Source organism: Rhinatrema bivittatum, chromosome 2 (genome assembly GCF_901001135.1).
Source record: "Rhinatrema bivittatum chromosome 2, aRhiBiv1.1, whole genome shotgun sequence".
In the NCBI taxonomy this organism is placed as follows: Eukaryota; Metazoa; Chordata; class Amphibia; order Gymnophiona; family Rhinatrematidae; genus Rhinatrema; species Rhinatrema bivittatum.
Window position 1 is genome coordinate 332,266,156 of NC_042616.1, and position 20,207 is coordinate 332,286,362.

Here is a 20,207-nt window from a genome sequence, read left to right on the forward strand (position 1 = left end):
TCAATATTAGAATCAGCCTTGTTAAATGTGTAGAAATAACATCAACAAGAGTTAAAATATAAGTATTTTTTACTTAAGAGACACTGTAGGTAAGAAGTATCTGAGGGAAGAGGTTTCTTGTTGTCGAATCATAGCCTGGTTTGCCATCAGTGCAGTGTTAAATTCGGGAGTGGGACAAGTTGGGGGTGGAGGTGAGGGAACATGTAGAATATCTGGGAGGAAGAATAGTTACTACCCATAAAAATACTAACCTCCCTCCACTGCCCTGCCCCAGATTCTGACATTATTAATATTTTTTGTACTAATAGTAAATTTGTCATCTTTGGTGGGATTCTAATGTTCTCTGGGGACGTCTAATATTCTCACATTGCCTCCCCCCACCCCTCCCAAGCATATACTGAAATTAATCAGGGCATGGGCAGGTAGCTGAGTTGCCACTAAAGGCTCTGACTGGAGAGAGTGCCTGCAGTAATGGGCATTAGTACATACAGTAATTGCTTGTTCTGATCTAAGCCAAATGTGAATATCAGAATCTAGACCCCTGGAGATCTTCACATTTTTTTCTGTGAGGCTTATCTGTGAAGCCGGGATTAGGGATAGACGTACTAACATGAGAATTTTGGTAGGTTACTGCAGACAACTTAATTAGGGATATCAGATGGATCCAGGTTTTTAGGAACAGGCTGAGGCAGTTCTGGTTTTGCCTCCAGGGTGTGCATGTGGGAGTAAAACCAAAACTGATTCAGCTTGCCCTGATTACCTGGAACTAGTATTTGGTAACCCTAACTTAGCAAAAATATCATGGGAAAAAATATGTCTATATAATATACTAGTTAATAAAATGCAAAAAATATTGTGCATTATATTATATTCACATTCATGTACAATATCATATTTATCCTATCAAAAGTCTATATTGTGAGGTCAAGAAAAGCCAATAGTGATGGTCAAGCACAGTGACAATATAATCTGGGAGATATCACTCCCTCAAGAATAGTATAAATGCCTGGCCAGCAAAGACATTTGTACACATTAGTTCCCCTAAGATCATGAAGAGGTACTGGAGGGAGGAGGAGGATGAGAAGAAGAAGTGGAAAATACAAAAGAGGATGTAGGGAGGGAGCCTCCTCCTAATCTTGACCCCCCCCCCCTCTAGTTATAGATGTGTTATCATGGGCATTAAAGAGTCGTCATTACCCAGACCCTGAATCCCCTGCATTCTTTTTAGCTCTGAGAAGAAAGACCATCTTCTTGACCATGGTGTTGAAGCACTACTTGCCACTCCTTGTGAAAGAGTTCAGCAAGAGTTCTGTGCTAGCAAAGGACAGGTTATGGAAGGAGGTAGCCATGGCACTCACTAGTTTGGGGAGAGTCAAGGTGTATTGTGGGCAGAATAGATGAACACATATCAGTACTTTCCTATGAACTATTGCTGCTCTCAGCCTCCTTAGGCTAACAGGCCTTTCTGCACTATTTTGTGGGCTACTGATTATAAGATCATCTAATGATAGTCAAGGGCATGCATCTCATGAGAAGGGAATAGACAATCCCTGTTAGAAGTGTGATGGAGACTGAAAAACTCATCTATTTTTTGGGGGGTGGGGAGGGTTGGTCTTTCAAAGAATTAAAATCCATTTTAACCACAGTTAATATTAGTCAAGTACTAAATTTAATTGATTGACTGTGACCAATGTTTGGGTTTTTCTAATGTGACTGAATAATTACTCTCAGCTGCAGTGACAAATGCAGTGACAAAAAGTTAGAGGTCCCCAGCCAAAGTCAAAGGCAATTCTAGCACATTGTTTCCCCATCCCCTCCTTGACTAAAGGCCTTTTGGCTTATAAAAAATTACATTTAAAAAAGATTTTTAAAAATCTTACTTATCTTAATTGTCCTCTCAAATGGCACTTCAAATGTGAAGTTCCACCAGGTTTGTAATGTTAGGAAATGCCTTTTGGATCTTGAAGTCAATTGGTTGACACACACATTGGGGTGAATTTTCAAAAACTTTTATATGTACACACTATTTTATAAAAATCAAAAGTACGAGTGTATCTTCTGTCTCGCACGTACATTTAGGCACAAAAAAAGGGGCAGTCTAGAGGCATTGTGGGGTGGCACCAAGAGGTACATGTGCAAGTTTATATTTTAGAAGAAATTTATGCACATTTGTCAAATTATCTTTATAATTATACACTTGCCAATTATCTTGCGCAATTGATATCAAACCCATCTCTTGTTTACTATTGGTTGAGTGGGAGGTCTCAGTGAACTAAGAGAAGTTCAGAGTCAAGAACTAGGTGGGTCTTGCTTAACCGTAAGGAGGTGTTGTGCTGGGACGAGTGGGGTGTGCCCTTGGACCTCAGCAAACTGGGAGAGGAGCTCCGAGGAAGCGCTGAGGCTGGTGAGACGGAGCCTCGTCTGGGTGGAACCCGGAAGCCCAGGCCCCCACCGACCTGCATGGCCTCCAAGAGGCCAACCTTGCAAGGTTGGTCTCTGAGTAGTTCTCCGACCACTCCAAGCCCTTTCGGACCTGCCGCTGGGTAACGGCAGAGGCGGCAGGCCAGACAGGAGGCAGAGGTGGAAGAAGACCACGGGCACTGGATAGACTCAGGTGCTGATGAACACGAAGGGGCTGAAGAAGAAGACGATTCTGGGGCTGAAGAAGAAGACGACTCAGGGGCTGAAGAAGACAATGACTTAGGCACAGGAGGCAAGGCATGCTAAAATCTGGCAATAAAAGTCTGGAACTTCCAAGAGAGCACTGTACCTCCTGCCGCTCGAGGACACTTGACAAAGAGCAACACAGAAGCGCAGGATGGACGACAGCCCCTCAGGAAGTCCAGGAACAGGAAAACGAACTCTTGAAGAATGGACAGACGACAACAAGGTAAAACTCAGGATGGAGTGGAATTCGACAGGAACATCAGAAGAGACCAGGAACAAGAATGACGAAGGATCCCACGAAGCCAAGGAGATGCCAGGCAGGAGCAGGAAGCAAGGAGTCCCAAAGAGGACTAGCCCCTTGCCAAGGCAAGGGAGACGTGACCAAGGAGCCCTGTTATAGGGCTCTGCTGGAGACGCCCAGGGAGGAGTCCAAGGTGGGGCCCAGGGCATATCCGTCCGCGGGCCCTTTAAATGGAGAAGAGAGGCGCGGTCTTGCCCCTAGGGGTGGAGCCGGAGGCAGAGCGATGGCGGCATCCATGCTGCTGCGGGGCAGGCCTCTGGGCCTGCCGGAAGACGGCAATGCCTGCGGCTCCATGCTGCCAAGGAGGCTGAAGTCCACGGCTCCCTGCCGCGATGAAGAAGAGAGGCAAGCTGCGGCTCCCTGCCGCGAAAGACGCCGGTGGCGGCCCCTGCCACACTGGAAGGTCTGGGGATGGCTCCTGCCGCACAAACCACAACAGCAGCCTCCGGGCCGCAAGGAAAGCACCTGCTCGTGGCACAGCCCGCGAACTGGAGCGCAACAGCAGGATTGGGTGAACTTATAGAGGTTTTGGCAAACTGGTGATTTAAATTATGTGTGCATGTTTTAAAATATACAACTTCCACGCATAAACAGGGTTTTACAGGAGCAAGTCACAATTTTTTTCATGTGTAAAATATACACATATATATTTTTATATTATATTATATTTATATTATCTAGGGGTAAGTTAGCCAGATAAAGTTATCCAGCTAACCCAATTTATCCTGGTATATTCAGTGCACAGCCGCCAACACTGATTTTCCTGTTAAGTTAGCCAGATATTCAAGGTTCAATAGTGAGCATGCAACATTGGGTTTGTGATTGGGGATACCAATGCATGATGAATGCAGCAATAAAATTCTGTTTTCAGGATTGGAAATCGTGGCACTGGGCCAGTGATTTGCTAGTTCAGCTCTCGCAGTTTTCTTGTGCCTAGCAGTTTACATATGTGAAAAGATACACAGAGAAAAAGAGCATTTACAAGTCATACACTGCCCACATATTGCAAATTCAAATAACATGAGAATTTATAGGAGAGTTTGTGTAGAGATACATTTCTTCAATTTAAAAAACCAAACTTTTTATTTTTGTTTTTTCTCATTTGTACAAGATCAGATTCACTGTTTTTTTTTTAAACTAGGTTTTATTTTTCTAGTAAAGACTAAAGATAGGAGTAGATGGTTTAATACTCAATAGATACGTTCCCTGGATACAATTTTTTTTTAACACTTGCTTCTATCCACCATGCATCCTCTTATAAAAGGAGTGTGGTGTCTTTCCCCTAAAGTCACTCGTTGGCTGCAAGAAGACACTGTCTTTAGCTCAGCCCATATTGCCAGACCTACTGACACCATGACTTGACCCAGCTCCAGCTGCCACTCGATTGCCTGAAATGCTGCCGATGCATCATTCAGGTCACCTGTGCCATTTCCCAAATTATCACTCCAGCCAGCCACAGTTGGCAGTCAAGCACCTATCTGGCTCGTCAGGACTTTCTCTGCTTTCTTCTGATGTTTTTCTGCCTTCTCTTTGTCTCTTTCTCTCTCATACACACATATGCACACATACACACTCAAACACACTTTCTCTCTCTCCCATCCCACCACAAACATTCTCTCTCTCTCTCACACTCTTGCACACACTATACATAGCCAAATTTTCTAACTCATACATACAGTACACACAAAAACGCATTCCCTCCCTCTCTCTGAATTACAAACACACATGCACATCTTCCCTCCTATCTCATCCAAACACAAACTTTCCCCTTTCACTCACAAAGATAAACACACAGCCACATAAGTATTTTATATCCTAGCATCTTAGATTTAAAAGTTCAATAAACTACAGAACGTTTTTTTTTAATTTAAGCAATATGCAAAACTCTTTGAAAATTCATTTTCTATGGTGCTACATGTTGTTTATATTTTGCACTCATTAAAAACTTCTTTCCAGCAAAAAATAAAAAAAATAGACAACTATAGGGCCAGATGTAAAAGAGGGTTTTCCTCATTTAGTGTGTATGGGGAAAAATGTTTATTACAACTGGCCCATAATGAATACAAATAGCTCTTTCACACAAGTAAAAAGGCATTTCTATTTTCATAGGAGGTATGAAATTCCTGTAGAATATCACTGCCCCTAAATTCACTCATTTAGTGTACCATGACACTTTTGAACTGTGAAATCCTGTCATTCCTGATAAACATTTTATCTAGTACTACAAATTATTAACATTGTATTATGTGCAAGAAATCGATGGTTAATTTTCATTAGTTTCATTTTGTTGTCTTAGGTGCACTGTGTATAGCAAAGGTACCTTTCATTAGCCATTATTACTGTTGCTCTCAATCCCTGGGTCTCTGGGCACTTTGCTTTAATAAAACATTTTCTAATCTTCAAGCCTTGCAACGATGCTGTACCAATGGCAGAATTCCATTTCTTTACCTTATTGATATTATGTCAACTTGCACACAATTCACCCCCATACACACAAACATCATCAATGCCATGACATAAATAATATTTGACAGGCTGTCCTTGAATGATGGCAGTTTGTATCTCTGATCTTTGATTTTATGGAAGCTACGTTCTTGGTATGCCACCTTTCCATGTAGAGGAAGCTGCCACTCATCTATCGCTTAACAATCACCCTTCCCCCCGCTCCAACACACACAAAAACAATAACAAAATAAAAATCAGTGAGCATAAACTCCCCTATTAACTATTGAGCTAAGATCTATATAGGAAAGCAGAGTCCTTCAGTTAGCTCACATCTTTCTTGAGGGCATGCAAAATATGAATACAGCAGAAAACAAGCAACGAAAGGGGGAGCATTTATAGATCTAATTCTCAATGGAACACAGAACCTGATGCAAGAAATAAATGTGGTTGATCCGCTTGGCAAAGTGATCATAATGTAATACAATTTGACATAATTGCTGGAGGATGAATACTGCAGTAGCATTTACGTAACTATAAAAAGGAAGATTATAATAAAATGAGGAAATGTGTTAGAAATAAACTGAAAGGAACAATCCAGAAGGTTAAAAACTTGCAGGAGGAATGAACACTGTTTAAAATTACCATCCATGAGGCTCAGACAAAATGTATTCTGTGCTTTAAGAAAGGTGGAAAGAATCCAAACAACTGCCAGCATGGTTTAATAGTTAAGTGAAAGAGGCAATTAAAACAAAATGGCATCATTTAAAAAAATGGAAAGCAGACCCAAATAAGAAAAGTAGGGAAGAGCATAAGCAGTGGCAATTTAGATGTAAAAAAAAGTAATTAAGCAGGCTAAGAGAGTATTTGAAAACAAGCTTGACCAGATGGCATTCACTCCAGAGTTCTGAAAGAACTAAAAAAATTAAATTTCAGACCTGTTTCTGGTGATTTCCAACCTATCATTTAAAGCAACCATTGTACCAGAAGACTGAAGGGTGGCCAATGTGACACCAGTTTTTACAAAAAGATTGGATCCAGCAAACTATAGACTGGTGATCCTGACTTTGGGTTAGAGCAGAATGTTTAAAATGATTCTTAAAAACTAAATTACTGACCACATAAATAGGCATGGTTTAATGGGGGAGGGTCAATATGTTTTTTGCAAAGGGAAGTCTTGCCCTATCAGTTTACTAGATTTTTTTGAGGGTGTAAATAAACATGCAGACAAAGGTGAGCTGGTTGATTGTAGTGTATTTGGATTTTCAGAAGGCATTTGACAAAGTACCTCATGAGAGACTCCTCAGGAATATGGAAGGTCATGGGATTGCAGGCAGGGTCCTAAGGTGGATTGATAACTGGCTAAAAGACAGGAAGCAAAGGATAGAATTAATTGATCAGTTTTCCAAAAGGAGAAAGATTGTTAGTGGAGTGCCCCAGAGATCTGTATTAGGACCTGTATTTATTATATTCATAAATGATCTGGAGAAAGGATTGACAAGTGTGGTGACCAAATTTGCAGATGACACAAAATGTTTTTAAGTTGTTGAAATGGCAGCGGATAGTGAAGAAATGCAGAAGGACGTTGTGATAGTAGGAGTCTGGGCATCTAAATGGCAGATGCAATTTAATGTAAGAACATAAGAAATTGCCATGCTGGGTCAGACCAAGGGTCCATCAAGCCCAGCATCCTGTTTCCAACAGAGGCCAAACTAGGCCACAAGAATCTGGCAATTACCCAAACACCAAGAAGATCCCATGCTACTGATGCCAGTAACAGCAGAGGCCATTCCCTAAGTCAACTTGATTAATAGCAGTTAATGGACTTCTCCTCCAAGAACTTATTCAAACCTTTTTGAAACCCAGCTTTACTAACTGCACTAACCACATCCCCTGGCAACAAATTCCAGAGCTTAATTGTGTGTTGAGTGAAAAAGAATTTTCTCCGATTAGTCTTAAATATGCTACTTTCTAACTTCATGGAGAACCCCCTAGTCCTTCTATTATCCAAAAGTGAAAATAACCAATTCACATCTACCTGTTCTAGACCTCTCATGATTTTAAACACCTCTATCATATCCCCCCTGAGCCGTCTCTTCTCCAAGCTGAAAAGTCCTAACCTCTTTAGTCTTTCCTCATAGGGGAGCTGTTCCATTCCCCTTATTATTTTGGTGGCCCTTCTCTGTACTTTTACCTGCTATTAATTAAGTTGACTTAGGTAATAACCACCGCTATTACTAGCAACGGTAACATGGAATAGACTTAGTTTTTGGGTACTTGCCAGGTTCTTATGGCCTGGATTGGCCACTGTTGGAAAAAGGATGCTGGTCTTGATGGACCCTTGGTCTGACCCAGTATGGCATGTTCATATGTACCCATTGTTGCGTTTCTGGCAGCTGCATTGCCTCCCCTCCACCAGAGGACCCCAGTCAGCCTGGCTCTGAACTACTAGCATGTCCTTGGTCCCTGGCCTCTGCCTTTCCTACAACCTCCGTGCCACCAGAGGACTTCCATGAGCTCTTGATCCTGACTAGCCAAGCCCTTCTCCTGCCTGCATCACACCCAGAATCCTGCCCTATTTAACTCTGTCTCTTTCCCATCAATACTTTGGCATTGAGTCCTCCTTGGCTCCCTGCTTTAGCCACTCTCACTTTGTGACCTTCCAAGGCTTTTCCTGTGTGATCTCCGGGTCTTCTGATCTCTGTTCTGCTTTGCTTGCTTCTGTGGCCCTTAAGCCTTCTGTTTCCAGTTGTTCCCTGTTTGCTCTGTGGCCTTCTGATCCTGTTCCTGTCCTGTGGCCTCCTGGCCTCCTGCCCTGTTTCCTGACTTCCTGCCTAGCCCTGAGACTCATAGGTTTCTCCTTGTTTCTAGGCCTGTCTCTGCATTGCCTCTCGTGGCTTTCCTTGCCTATGCTGCCTTCAGGCATTCTATGTTTCATGTTCTGTATAGTCCTTGTCCTGTTTTGCATACAGTTCAATTCAGAAGGGCATGGGTAAAAGACCGTCAGACAGTTCTGCCATATATAGCTGTATATATTATTTGAATTTTAGAAATTATAAGCTATGGCATGATTCTTCCTCGTGCATATAGAAAAAAGCTGGGATGGGTCCACATTTACTGTGAAAAAGCCTAGAACTCGGCTTCTTTTTAAAAATGTTCTTTCTTTTTCTATTTTCCTTCTGATCCCACATCCCCCAGAGTGCCTGGGCTCATTTTCTTGCTAGCCACCCTGCATATATTTATATATGTACAGTATATTTAAAATTTTGCTTCTCTTCCTTTGTACGATCATGGCTCTAGGCTCTAGTAGTCACCATAATTGCAGCCATAGAAAGGTGTCCAGACTGGGGGGAGGGGAAGGGGAATATATATTTTTCCTTTTGTACAGTAAAAATTAGGGATATGCACGATTTTTTTTTTGGTTCGTTTTTGGATTCAGGGTAGATCATTTCGGTCCAATCACCAAACCCGAAAACTTTTTTCGTTTCGTTTTTGGAAATGGACCGAAAAAAACCCACCCCAACCTTTCAAATTTACTTAATTACAAGCCCCCCTACCATCCCGATCCCCCCCAAGACTTACTAAAAGTCCTGGTGGTCCAGCGGGGTCCAGGGAGCGATCTCTCCCTCTCTGGCCGTCGGCTGTCACTAATGAAAATGGAGCTTTGCCCTTACCATGTGACAGGGGCTACCGGTGCCATTGGTCAGCCCCTGTCACATGGAAGGAGCAATGGATGGCCCGCGCCTAATTCGTTCTAAACGAATGCACATCCCTAGTAAAAATCTGCCAGCACTGTTTGAACTGAACTGACAATGAATAGCTATTCATTTTTACTATGTGCTGATCTGCTATAATTCATTTTTATAAATCTCAAATACAGTAGCAAAATATGCATCTGAATGAGCTTCACTAAATTCGATCAGACATTCTAATAAATCTTTTTTTTTTTGTTAAATAAAATGAGTCTTAGGGATTTTAAAAGTTACTTTGAAATTTAGATAGATGTAGAAGTGGACGGAAACAAGATCCATTATCAGAAATGCTTACAAATGAGATGCAAAATAGTATAATCTGATGTACTTTAGTCGATGCTGGAACACAATTGAGAACTTATTTTTAACTAAATAAGTTACTATACTTTGACAGTCTCTTTAATGCAGTTATTTAGACCATTTTGTATGTCATTTCTGGCAGTTTGGATTTAGATTTCACATTTAATTACTCGCCTTTTCCAAAACCAAACTCGAGATGAGTTGCAGTTCATGTACTGCAGGTATTCCCTGCCCAAGAGGATTTATAATCTGAGGTACATTTTCCAAACTGTGATAGGCATTTACCACATGGGAAAGCTGTGCCGTGGTGATAATGCGTGGTATGGCAAGGAGCTGCTTTGCATGCAAATATTTTGCAAATACATGCAAAGCTGCTCATTAGGCAATCTGATGTAAATAAAATAATGTGGCTTACCTTAAGAATCGCAAGCTGTGCTATTTTTTTTTTTTCAACTCAGGAGTTATCACTGGAATTTGGTGGATTATAAAATTGTATAAATAGAATAAAGTGGTAGGCAACCTTCCGCAGGAGCACTGGGAGGTTAATTTGGGTCCTGATACTCCGGGGGGGGGGTTGACAGTTAAGGAGCCAGAGCGGCCCAAACAACCCCCCTCCCACATAATGTCTAGAAACACTCCCAGGGATCTTGTGAGGCCCCCATCCCACCTCTCCACCACCACCACCACCACCACCCTTAGAGGTAGCCTCAGAGCCCAATCTAAAAATATTAAAAAAATGAATACACATGGAGCAGCCCCTCTCCCTTCCTTCCCAGTCCCACCTCTTTGAGAAAACTGACCGCCCCCTCCCGCCTCAGGAAATCTCCCTAAACCCTCTCCACCCACAGCTCGAAAACCTTTGTGATCTAGTGGGCCCTGCAACCTGCTCCATCTGGCTTAAAATGGTGTCAGCAGCTGCTTTTAAACTTATGTCCCATCAAATCAGGAGCAGAGAGAGGGTTTCATTCAAGCCCTTGAACATGATTTATTTATTTTATTTATTTAACACTTTTTTTTATACCGGCATTCGTAGGACACATCATGTCGGTTTACAAGTAACTGAGAAGGGAAATTACAATGAACAAGGGAGGGGCTAACTGGGTAATATGCAAAATACAAAGGAAGAGAGTCAACAGCAGAATTACAACTTTTTGCATTCAAGTTAGGGTTAAATATGCAAAAGAACTTATAAACAAATTAAGCGAGGCATGTACACTTGAGAAATTAGCATATGAGGGCTTATTTACAGTAAGAGGAGGCAAGTGCACATATGTATAGTTAAAAGCTAGTGGGGGGGGGGAGAAAGGAGGGAGGGAGCAGGGGGAGAGGGGCGGGTGGGGTAGAGTGAAGAGGGGTACAGTAAGGCACGGGTACTTTGAGGGAGGGGTTGCTAGGGGGTGAGAGGGAGGGGTAAGGGGGGCTAGGAGTGCAAGGGAAGGAAACAGGGAGGGGTGGTATGAAGGCTGAGTGTGAGCTGAGGTGGTTCGTAGGACAAAATTAGGATTGAGAGGAGTTGGGGTATGCCTGTCTAAAGAGCCATGTTTTGATTCCTTTTTTGAAGTGGCTCAGGGATGGTTCTAGGCGGAGGTGGACGGGGAGGGAGTTCCAAAGTGTGGGGCCCGCAATAGAGAAGGCTCTATCTCTGGTAGTGGTAAGGTGCCCAATTTTAAGTGAGGGGATTTGGAGAGTGCCAGCAAGGGAGTTTCTCGTGGGGCGATTAGCTTGGCGGAATTGTGGCATATTTTCAAGCCAGGGTGAGTTGTTATTGTATAGAGTGTTATGGAGGATGGTGAGTGTTTTGTACTGGGAACGGAAGGCGATGGGGAGCCAATGGAGGTCCTGGAGAATGGGAGTGATATGGTCTGTTTTTCTGGTGTTTGTGAGGATTCTTGCCATGGTGTTTTGGAGGATTTGGAGGGGTTTAATGGTAGATGCTGGTAGGCCTAAGAGGAGGGAGTTGCAGTAGTCGAGTTTGGTTAGTATAGTGGTTTGCATCACAGTACGGAAGTCGTGGGCGTGGAGGAGGGGCTTCAGTTTTTTGAGGATTTGGAGTTTATAGAAGCCCCCTCTTAGTAGTGATTTAATGTGGGATTTGTAGCTTAGTTGATTGTCTAGGGAGACTCCTAGATCTCTGACACTGGGGGGTAGTGTGTGAGCTAGTGAGGCGTTTTGAATCATTTGATGGATTGAATCGATTGGTTGATTTGCTAGGATAAGGATTTCAGTTTTAGAGGCGTTGAGTGCTAGGTGTAGATTGGAGAGGAGGGAATTGATGGATGTCAGACAAGATTCCCAGTATTGAAGGGTTTCATTGATGGATTTCTGGATGGGAATGAGTATTTGAACGTCGTCTGCATATAAGAAGAATTTTAGTCCAAGTTTAGAGAGGAGGTGGCATAGTGGGAGTAAGTATATATTGAAAAGGGTGGACGATAGAGAGGAGCCTTGGGGTACGCCTTGTGTAAGGGGAATGTGAGCGGATTCAATATTATCAAGCTTGACTAAGTACTTTCGGTGGTCGAGGTATGAGGAGAACCAGGCTAGGGCTGTGTTTGAGATTCCTATCTCTGCTAAGCGTGATATTAGGATTTGATGGTTCACTGTATCAAAGGCGGCTGAAATATCGAGAAGGGCAAGTATGTATGATTGGCTGTGGTCCATGCCTTTGAGGATGGTATCCGTTATAGCAAGTAGGAGTTTTTCGGTACTTCGATCTTTACGAAATCCATATTGTGCAGGATGAAGAATATTGTTTTCTTCTAAGAAATCGGTGAGTTGTGTGTTAACCACTTTCTCCATGATTTTAGATAAGAAAGGCAGATTGGATATGGGTCTGTAGTTTGCAGGGTCATTGTGGTCGAGGGTGGGTTTTTTTAGTAGAGGCTTCACGATGGCAAGTTTAAGTGGGTCGGGGACTTTCCCAGAGGTGATGGAGCAGTTGATGATTTGTGCTATTGGTTTCGCAATGGCGGAGGGAATAGTGAGGAGGATTTTTGATGGGATGATGTCTGCGATATGAGTGGCTGGTCGCATCTTTTTTAGTATGGATTCAACTTCCTTCACGGAGGTGGTGTCAAGGGAGTCTAGATTAATTTTGTTGTCGATGGGTAGTGGGTCGGTGGGGGCGGGGTTGGAGGGGAGTCTGGTAAGAATTTTGGATATTTTACTTTTAAAGTAATCGGCTAGTTTTTCACATTTCTCTATACTGTTTACCTCTTGGGAGGATGGAGTAGGGGACTTTGTGAGTTCTGCAACGAAGGAGAATAAGGCATTTGGATTGAATTTATAGCTATGGATTTTTGCTGCGTAGAAATCACGTTTGGCGTGGAGGGTTGCTTGTCGGTATGTATGCAGTGATGATGACAGGCTTGGCTGAGGGGCATTTGCTGGGGTACGTTTACAGCATTTTTTCCCATGCTATATTAATGCTGGGGAAAACACCACAGCTTAGTAAATGACCTGAGGCAGTGGAGGGCAAAGTGACCCGTTTAGGGTCACAGTTTGTTCCGGCAGGATTTGAACGCTAGCTTCTCTGGTTTCTAGCCTGCTACTCTGACCACTAGGCTTCTCCCAGTTGTTACTCTGGTGTATTTTCCTGTCATCCTCTCGTGTATCATATTCTTTGTCATGCCACACTGTATTGTCTGCTACATTTGGGTTGGAAATCTGGCTTTTTCTTGGGTGGGGTGGAAGGGGGGGGGGGGAAGGGAAGCACAGGCGTGGTGCACAGGTGGAGTCTAAACACAGGTGTCCAGGCTTGTTCTTTATTGCTTATCACCAGTAAAATTCAATTTGGGATGAAGCCTTTGCAGTATTGAGAAGAGTAGTGATCTTGTGAGCCCAAGTCAACATCTTGAAGAGACTCTGCGAGGCTTTAGAACATCATGCCATAAGTTATAATCCATAGACTAGCGTTCCCAACAGGAAAACGGTGTGTTAGGATGACAGTGTGTCTGCATCTTCTCAGAATACACTACATAACATCAATAGCCAAACATACAATTTATTTAGTAAAACTAAAGAGGGCAGCAGAAGGACATTTACCATAGTTTTGTTCTGGTGCAAAAGGTATTGTAGATATATCAATGGGAGAAAGTACACAACCAAAGCAATTTATGGCAATGGAGCAAAGCCCTGACAAATCCTTCCATCGGGCAGAGTTAGTTGACATGATCAGACCTTTATAAGGAGAAGTATGCTGCCATACTTCAAACATACAGTCCTCCAGGGAAGCAGGATAGAGCTGAAGTGTTGTTTAATCTATACTCTCTGCGAATGGTGTTCATTTTTGCTTCCAGGCTAAATGTCAAGACACTTTAATCCACCTGATACAAAAGAAATGGCAAATTTATCCAGTTTCTGTTTGAATGCACATCACGCTAGAGAAAAGAAAGGAGGATTCTTATATTCTGTTTTGTATGGAGTATTTCTATGCTACACCTGTAAAATTGCTAAAAAAAAAATCTCCTCTTATTTTTTTGGTTAATGGAGTTAACATATTTTTCTTACATTAAGGTGGCAATTTTGTGTAGGCTGCCTAGTTGCAAAGTGTGGAAATGCTTTTGTATGGATTTTCCTTGTAGCTAATTTTCAATAAAAACAAAGAGTTTGATGCTAATATATATATGTATACATATGTGTGTGTATATATATATTTTTTTTTGTTTCATTATTTAAAATTTTTTTTATTTATTTTAGTGCACACTTAAACCCATTTAGTGAACACTATTTTGATTTAGCACGTGCTAATTGTAGCTAATTGCCTTTCCTGTTCTTTTTCTCTTTGAAAAAAAATAGAAACAATGACAACATTTGTTTGGGATGTTTTTATGGCTTTGTTCAGGGTACCTCATGCAGAATGTGCATTGGTAACATTGCTTTTGAAAAATAAAAAGTCTAGCCTTTAGCATGGTTCCCTTTAACTAATCTTAAAACAAACCTTCAGAAGCAGTCACTTCATGTGCAGCATACATGAATAAATAATTTACAGCTTGTATGCATGTGCTCCATAAATACACAGAGAGATTACAGGTAACTTCATTAAAATAAAGCGTAGACATTGTAATTGCACTTCTGCATTTAGCTCTGAGCCTACTGAGCTGACAAATAGATCATCGGGTAACTGGGAGCTGTCTGCAGTCAGTGGTTTTCACTTGGCGCTCCATGGAGTGGGGCGAGATAACACGCCGATAGACTTAAGAGTTGAGCGCATCTTTCCTCTGCTGTAAAGGTCTATTTGTGGACTCTACTGTTTGTTTAAAGCTTAATCAAAGCATCCAGCTAATGATTAGAGAGAGGGAGACAGAAAGAAAAGGTAGAAGTATACAACTTTATCCTTATAAAGTGACTAGGCAGTGACCAATTTCACTTAAACTTTTTAACACAATATTCTAGTAATATATTCAGCGTTTCCTTATTCTCACTTTTGTCCTTCATCCCTGTACAGCACTTGAGAAAAACGGACACCTGTGTGGCAAAGTCAATTTGGCAGTTTTAGCACTAATTACACTTTCATTTTCGCATTGAATCTTTAAAACACCTGCCAGCATTGCTAGATATTAACTCATCTGCAAGCATTTGTCGCCTTTTGTTCATTGTAATGTCATCTTGCACATGAATCAAATTCTCCGAGTTTAAGAAATATATTTGGTTCTCCACTATGAAAGACATGATTTTTTTTTTCTACTGGCACTTTTCCAGCCTTTATGAATGGATGAAAACTTGTTTTACAGCATGACTTGTACTTAAGTATTTTTAAATCAAGACGGGTCTCAGATGGAGCGATTCATTTTAAAGAACGTCTTTCTTGACCGTTAACAGTAGTAATATATATATTTCAATGCAGGCTGTTTGTATTTCATTATTATAGGATGTATACATGGGTGCATATATTTAGTTAAGTTGGATATAAATATATATTTATTTATTTTTTTGGGTGTTTTTGTATACCGGGATACGTTGGGAACATCATCTCGGTTCACAGATAACTTAAAAATAGCAACAAGCTTTACAAAGAACAAGGAATAGAGTGAAGGTTAATAATAAAAGTAACATTATAGGTTGTATGAATATGTTTAAAGAACAGTATAAGCTTCTCAGCAACCAGAATTCATACTACATCCTCAACAGACACGAATACAAGCTACTGTAAACAGGGGGGGAGGGGGGGGTCAGGTTAGGGGAATTCTGGGGTGGAGCTACTTACATGGATAAGTACCAGTATTCAGCCTTATCTGGCTAACAGGCTTGTTTACCTGCCATTGGACGCGCGTTTTCCCTTACCCCTTATTCAGTAAGGGGTAAGGGAAAACGCGCGTCCAACCTGCCAAACTTAATAGCGCCCTCAACATGCAAATGCATGTTGAGGGCCCTATTAGGTATTCGCTCGCGATTCAGAAAGTAAAATGTGCCGCCAAGCCGCACATTTTACTTTCAGAAATTAGCGCCTACCCAAAGGTAGGCGCTAATTTCTTCCGGCACCGGGAAAGTGCACAGAAAAGCAGTAAAAACTGCTTTTCTGTGCACCCTCCGACTTAATATCATGGCGATATTAAGTCGGAGGTCCCGAAGAGTAAAAAAAGTTAAAAAAAAATAAAAAAATAAAAAGTTGGAAGTCGGCCGGCGGCTGTCGGGTTGAAAACCGGACACTCAATTTTGCCGGCGTCTGGTTTCCGAACCCATGGCTGTCAGTGGGTTTGAGAACAGACGCCGGCAAAATTGAGCATCGGCTGTCAAACCCGCTGACAGCCGCCACTCCTATCAAAAAGGAGGCGCTAGGGACGCGCTAGTGTCCCTAGCGCCTCCTTTTGCCCGTTTCTACCGCCGGGCCTCATTTAAATACTGTATCGCGCGCACAGGCGAGTGGGCTTTTGCCCGTTCTCCCGCAGACTTTACTGAATCGGCCTGTAAGTTAGCCAGACCTGCTAAAGTTAGACAGATAAACCTATCAGGCTAACTATTAAATAGCCAGGTGTATTTGGTAGCACACCCACACTGCTTAATAACCCAGCTAGAAAGTCAGATATGTTTATTTCACTAACTTGCTCAGCTGGATTATGCCTGAATATGGACCTCTTAGTATTCAGCCCAGCTAGAGGAGGTAAGAACCCCTCCTCCTACTGGACTTCCTGAACACTTTTGGGGATTTAGCATCTTTTGTTTTAATTGGAAAAATGGCACAACTCAACTACTGTGTTTTATTTTATCTTGAATGGTGTCAATCTGAGAAGTGCTGGAGACATAAACTATGGGTAGCTAACGCTTCCATCGCTGATTCTGACCGAAGGGCCAGGAACAGGTAAGTGAATTCCTCACTCCAGGCTGGGGTTTCTAGGTCTAGAGAAGAGCTTGAGATCTGAGTTGGGGGGGGGGTTCCAAGACATAAAGGGTGTGGGTGGAGGTATCGCAGAAAATAAAAGCAATTTTGATTTTTTAAAAGCAATGCATATCGGAGGATTTTGGAGGGAATGGGGGATGTGTGGCCCAGCAGGGCCATTTAAGTCACATTGAGAGAGGGGGATACCATTTAACCAGTTAACCTGGAAGATATCTGGTTAAGGCCAGATAACTTTAGACCTGCTCTGAATCCGATCTAAAGTTATCCAGTTAACTTAGCAGGATAAATTGAAATTTGTCTAAGTTAGATGGATGACTTAGGCCCGCCCTGGTACACTTCTTTTTTTAATCTGGCTAGATTTTAGCTTATTCAGCTAAAATCTAGCCAAATAAGTGACCCGATTTTCAAAAGCTTGCCGTTTAGCTGGATAACCTCTGAGTTATCTAGCTAAATGGCTTTGAATATTGGCCTCTATATTTTCAGGTTTCTGTACAAGATAGCACTTTGAACAAGCTTTCGATGACATTTTAAAAATTTTACTGTACCCACACTAAATCGTTATATCACTTGTTTAGTGGTGTTTCAACCTACATGTTCAATTTTTTATGGCTCACCCTTAAAGAAAAATTACCTCGAGTTTTATTATACAGGCCCCTATATCTGTCCACTTGGTTTTAGAATAACTTGAAACTATACAGTTTGGTATAAGTGAAAAATTGATATTCTTCTTTTCCCCTGTCTCTGTAAGTGAAACTATCTTTGGTATAAAGCTTATCTTAACATCTTTCTTTTCCCTATCTTTTCAATGGCAAACCCACTCTGTTTCTTCTTCTGATTACCTCTTGATGTAGCACAGTCTCTCATTCTATTTCCTAGTATTATATGTGGCAAGCCCCTGGTCAGCCACCAGATGGCCCTATATCCCTGAACATTAGGAATTAATAACTTAGGGGCTGGTGCAAAAAACAATGCGGTGAAAGCGGGCGCTGAGTGTTCAGTGCCCGCTCTCCTAATGCACCCCCAGGCATCTCCCCTGGGGGCGCCATACAATATGTAAATTAGGAGTCACATTGTCAAGGAGGCGCTAGGGTCGATTGCTTGCCCCTAGCGCCTCCTTGACAGCAGGAGCCCGCGAGCGGTCGGCTATCAGTGGCCATCCGCCAGTTAAGAAAATGGACGCTGAATTTATTGGCATCCATTTTCCTAATTGGCGTACAGCTACAGATTCGATCGCTTGTTAACTGAGCATCCATTTCCTGAACCTGTTGCAACGATATTAAGTAGGAAGATATATAGGAACGCAGTATTTTCTGTACAACTTTTGGGAGTGCTCAGAAATTTAATTTCTAAGCACAAAACTGTGTGTTTTAGATGCACTTTTTTTTTTTTTTTTTTTTTGCATTTTGGGTGATTCCTTAATAGCCTCATCAACATGAATTTGCATGTGATGAGCACTATTAGATTTGCCACGCATTGGACGCGCGTTGTGGAGGTGCTGCTACTCTTATTTCATATGGGGATTAGGTAGCGCCTACACAACCCACATCCAACTGCGGTTAAACAGTGCACTCAGCTGAGCACATTTTATTACATCGGCCCCTTAGGAAGGGACACCATTCTTATGCAGCCCCTCCTCTTGAGACTGGCTATGATTGTTGGTCTCAGTCTACTTGAGTGGAGGGGCTAGGTTAGGAGCACTTGTGGTCATTTTCAGTTGGCTTTTGAAGAGTGAGAAGCCGTTTTGATTTTCCTTGTTGTTAGGTCCACTACCCTAACTTGGTGTCTTCTTTTAGAGGAGATTCCTTACCAGTGCACTCCCTGCCTGAGAGGATCTGCCTCATTTTTGGGATACTTTACTGAGATTTTTTGGATATTTGGTGACTGAAGTGAAACCTTGAATCCTTATGCTGAAAGTTATTCCCTGGATCCAGAGGAGAATATCTGTGAGCCACCCTTCTACCCCCATAGAAGGAGCAAGACCAATGCCAGCATCATCCTGGCCAGAGAGAATTTTGGAAGTGAAGAAGGTTTTCTCCTTTTTGTTGTGAGGAGGCTTTTGATCCACCCTCCTCACAAGGAAGCTGGGCTGGTATAGCTGGTTTCCTGTGTGCATCGGAATTTTCCTTCAGAGAAGTCACATCTATTGGGAGTTTGGGAAGAAGGAGGAAGATCAGGAGATCCTCAACAGGATCTCCACCCTGAGGGACAAGGACCCTGGCTGGGTGAAAGAGACTGAATATTTGAACTGAGGTAAAATTTCTCCAGGATTTGGGATTGCCTTAGCCCACTGGAATAGTTTATATACTAAGAGGAGAAGTGATAAGCTCCATCCCAGGAACTGGAGAGACAGAATACTCAGAGGAAGCGAGACTATTGTAAGACACCCCCTTGTAAATATTCACTGCTATCTTCCGATTGGAAATTGATTTACTTTTACAAGACTCAGTACATTTTATTTGTACACCCAGTGCTGTGTCCAGCCGTGTTTGCCCTAGGAGCACAATATCATAGGCATAGAGACATTTACACATATAACGGAAGAGCACACCATTGCCTGGGCCAAGAAGGACTGCCCCCCCCCCCAGAAAGAACTTATGCCTTGGAGACAAGCAGAAGGGGGACGAAAGATAGACCCAGAGAATATTTGCTTTTGTGTGCTCCTCGGAACCATAAAAGCCGTGAAAAAGGCATTTCATGTATTTTTGGCCAGTACTTTCTAAACTTTCTTCCTCATTTTCCACCTTTTTGCGAATGACCACAGTGAAGATTTGATGAATGTTGGCAAATTCTTTTGGGAACTTTTTTTTAGGCGTGCTCCTCCTGTCTTACTCAACTTATGAGAGCAGAGTCTAATATTTTTTCTAGAACTTTGGAATGCCTGTGCTCTGCTCAGAATGACATAAGAATATGGAGCTCAGTCATTTGTACTTTAAATTGCACATCCCTGATGCTGAAACATTTTATAGCATATTTCCTAGGAACCGCTGATTTCTGATTATCCCACTGGCAAGAATGGTGACAGTACTAGAGGATGCCATGCTTTGCATGCCAACATTACAATCCCAAATGATGACCCTGGCTTATAAATGGATTCTTTCCCAGATACTTTACCACAAGGCGTGCTTTAAACGTCGTGGCCTTGACTAAAATCTCCGTTCATCTTGACATATTTCTCTTTGTTCTTTAGTCAGGCACTCAAGACGTAGAGATGTGAATCGGAACCAGAATCGGGTAGGATTTCAGTTCCGTAGTGTAAGCAATTGAGAATGCAAAAACATGTTCAAATATCTTAGCTGTCAGTCTGAAATTATCCGTCTGCTCTCCAACTTCACTGCTGCTGATAGAATCATTGCCAAACATACCCATGGACAGATAAAAGGAAGTGGATCGCAGACCTCAAATGATAATC

The 20,207-nt window shown here is 42.2% G+C and overlaps 1 protein-coding gene across 6 annotated transcripts in view; it reads left to right on the forward strand.

Annotated features, from left to right (window-relative positions):
• Nucleotides 1-20,207, forward strand: part of PDE1C (phosphodiesterase 1C) — a 1,569,255-nt gene that overhangs the window by 771,505 nt on the left and 777,543 nt on the right. The gene's annotated exons all lie outside the window — the stretch shown is intronic.